Genomic DNA, 3,454 nt, shown 5'->3' on the forward strand with positions numbered 1-3,454 from the left:
GCTCTGTAAACTGGGGATAATACCAGTTCTCACCTCACAGGGCTCTTGAGGGGATTGAAGGAGGCAATACGGGATAAGCCGTCAAGTGGCCGCAGTTACTGCCCCAGCCTGAGCTCCTCATCTCCCTCCAGCTGAATTCTGCATGAGCATCTCCCTCCACACTCCAAGCCCTGCACTTTTTCCACTTCCCCGCACAGATCCCTCTCACACTGAAACTTAGCTCAGCGGAGCAAACTCTACTAGAGATCTCCTGGGAGGGAGAACGGAGCGGGTTTGCACTGCACACGCCACAGCAGCCCACGTAACAGCCCCCAGAGACATTCCCTAACCTCAAGAAGCTCTTCTCAGGGGCCCTTGGCCCTCACCCTCACTTGCTCTTCCTCCCCTGTGTTCAGCTCTGCCCCAAACCTGCCTCCAACTTGTGCACCAAAAGGATTCTAGGTGCTCAGCAAAGCCGTGTTGCATCCTTGCTTCAAAGGCACATCAGGGCCAGCTTAAGTAATTTGGGCACACATGAGGAGTTCTTCTAAACACACACAGAGCTCTCCAAGGAAAGAGTCACCATGAGTGAAATTTTCCTCATCCATTACACACGTGTGTTCTAGTGTCTTTAATTGTGTTTTCATTTTTTTTGTATTTAACCCAAATCTTTCACTTTGTTAGCCTCCTCATTCATGGAATAAGTATTTATTGAGGACACACTGTGTGCCGCATACAGATCTAGGCACTGGGGATGTATATAAAAAGTGCTGCTGTGTCCGTACAGCTCACACACTAAGCCGTTTCCAGCCCACCTTGCCTGGCCATCCTCACACCTGTCCTAGCAAGAGGTCACATTCCCCTCATGTCCCTAAAGCATGGTCTTCTTTCTCCTCGGTGGCTGGGTCACTCTTAGTGATGAGGGTGGGCTGTGGGCATCTCTGTGTCTTCCTGAATTCCTGCACCTGTTAGGAAATTTTTGGCCCAGAACAGAAGGAATGCTTGGGCCCATAGCCCTCTCCTGGTCTCTCAGATCCTATCCCAGACTTTTCTCTTCCTTCTTCAGGAAATTCTGGGGACGTGACATAACCTCTGGACAGTCAGTGGTGTGGTGGTGGAGTATGATTGGACTACAGAACATCCGCATGTCAGTAGAGGGTCCGTGGTGCAGCAGAGAGAGCCCAGGATTTTAGAGTCAGAGAGAACTGGATTTCGATCCAGGTTCCAGGTCTCCAAGGCTATGCGGGCTTTGGTAAGGATCTTAATCTCCGCAAGCCTCCATTTCCATCCTGTGACATGGGGACAGCAATTCCCACGTCACAGGGTGGCCGTGAGAGTCAGTGATCATACAGCAGGTGCTCACGTCTTGTTTCGGTTTCCAGTGGAGGGTTTCTGAGCACACATCTAACCATCTCAGCCTGGGGGACTGAATTCACACCAGTGAATGGACGTGACCAGGCCCCACCTCAAACTTTCAACATGGAGACCCTCATCCGGGCCTTGCTGATAGTCATCATCACTCTGGTCGGGCTGCCCAGAAACACGGTTGTCATCTAGCTCCTGGGCTTCCACATGCGGAGGACTGCCTTCTCTATCTACGTTGCAACCTGGCTGCAGTCAGCTTCCTCTTCCACTGTTGCCACATTCCCTGGAGGAACTCTTCACCTCCTTCCATTCCATCTCCATCTCCCTCCCCAGCTTTTTCACCACTGTGGTGAACTTTGCCCACATCGCAGACCTGAGCCTTCTCAGCATCATTAGCACCGAGCACCGCCTGTCCACCCTGAGCCCCCTCTGGTACCTCTGCCACCATGGCAGACACATGTCAAGTGTCATGTGTGCCCTGCTCTGGGCCCTGTCCCTGCTGCTGAATGTTCTGGGAGGAAACTACTGTGGCTTCCTGTCTAGGGATTGTGACCATGTTTGGTATTAGGTATTTGATTTCATCTCTGCTTATTTTCCTTTTTTTTGGTGAGGAAGGTTTTCCCTGAGCTGACATCTGTGCTGATCTTCTTCTTCTATTTTGCATGTGGGACTCCACCACAGCCTGGCTTAATGAGCAGTGTGTAGGTCTGCATCCAGGATCCAAACCTGCAAATCCCGGGCCACCAAAGCAGAGCATATGAACTTAGCCACTACGCCACCTGGCTGGCCCCTTTGCTTATTTTCTTACTGGTGCTTCTCTCTGGGTCCAGCCTGGCCCTGCTGGTCAGGATCCTCTGTAGCTCCCGGCAGACGCAGCTGACCAGGCTCTGCGTGGTCATCCTGCTCACAGTGCTGGTCTTCCTCCTCTGTGGCCTGCCCTTTGGCTTCAATGGTTTCTGCTGGATTCAGAAGGACTCCAACATGTTCTCATGTTATCTTGGAAGGACTGGGGTGATCCTGCCTGGCATTAAGAGCAGTGCCAACCCCAGCATCTCCTCTTTTGTTGGTTCCTTTAGGCACCAGAGGCTGCAGCGGCAGACCCTCAGGCTGGTTCTCCAGGGAGCTTTGGAGGACACGACTGAGGTGAAGAAAAGTGGAGGAAGCTTTCCTCAGGAACCCAGGGTGATGTCGGGAAGCAGTTTCATGAGGTGATTCTGGATCAAGCAGGGTTCAGTCAGAAGTAGGACTTATAGATGATTCTAAACGTAATTGTGAATTGTTTGACCCTACACCACTGTTGTGGGTGCTGGTCGAGTTGTCTCTGTAATGCTGTTGTCTGTTTGTCTGATACCAGAGCTTGATGTCTGCAGGGAAAACTCGAACCCAGGAGCATGAGCTAAAACCCGTGAGAACCAGCCAGAACTCTTGACAATCTCTCTCAGTGCATGCACTTTTGATGATGCAGGAGTTCCGTGGGAGAAGTTGGCTCCCTTCCTCATGGAGCTAAACACACCCCTGGTGCAGGAGTCAGAGAAGCTGAAGGAGGATCCAAAGGAAGGTGGAGCAGCTGCAGCTGCCTCACGCCGCAGAGAAGCCACAATGTGCACGAACACCCTGGTGTCCTTGCACCAGCCTTCCACACGTGAAAACAGTATCTCTCCTGCACGTTTCCAACCACCAAATCTCGTGTAAAATGTAACTTGATGCCCCCACCAACCAGAAACGTTAAAGGAAGGGAATTCTGGGGAATGTAGTTCAGCCTAGCCAAGTTGACACTTTCAAACCCATCACAGTCTACCCCCTGTCAGCTTGGCACCTGTAACCACCTCCCCAAACCACAGTTCATTGCAAATAAAGACAACAGCGAAGGCACCTTCTCCCTAACATGATACACCTACCCCACATACTCATGAAACATACCATCGTTTCCCCCAAGGGGACACGAAGTCTCCTTTTCAGCTCTGGGTGATGCTTGTTTGTCTTCTAGTGGGTCACACTCCCCTTTTGAAATTCTGTAACTTAAACACTGAGTCACACAGTTAACTACTGTTAGTACCCATTCTGTACGATGGTAAGGGATTAGGAGAAGAGAAGAAAAGAATATTTGGGC

General features: G+C 51.1%; 1 pseudogene; it reads left to right on the top strand.

Annotated features, from left to right (window-relative positions):
• The first annotated feature begins 1,458 nt into the window (after positions 1-1,458).
• On the top strand, positions 1,459-3,036 carry LOC103543536 (mas-related G-protein coupled receptor member X2-like; annotated as a pseudogene).
• Positions 3,037-3,454: the final 418 nt, after the last annotated feature.

The sequence above is a fragment of the Equus przewalskii genome, chromosome 6 (assembly GCF_037783145.1).
Source record: "Equus przewalskii isolate Varuska chromosome 6, EquPr2, whole genome shotgun sequence".
Taxonomy (NCBI): Eukaryota; Metazoa; Chordata; class Mammalia; order Perissodactyla; family Equidae; genus Equus; species Equus przewalskii.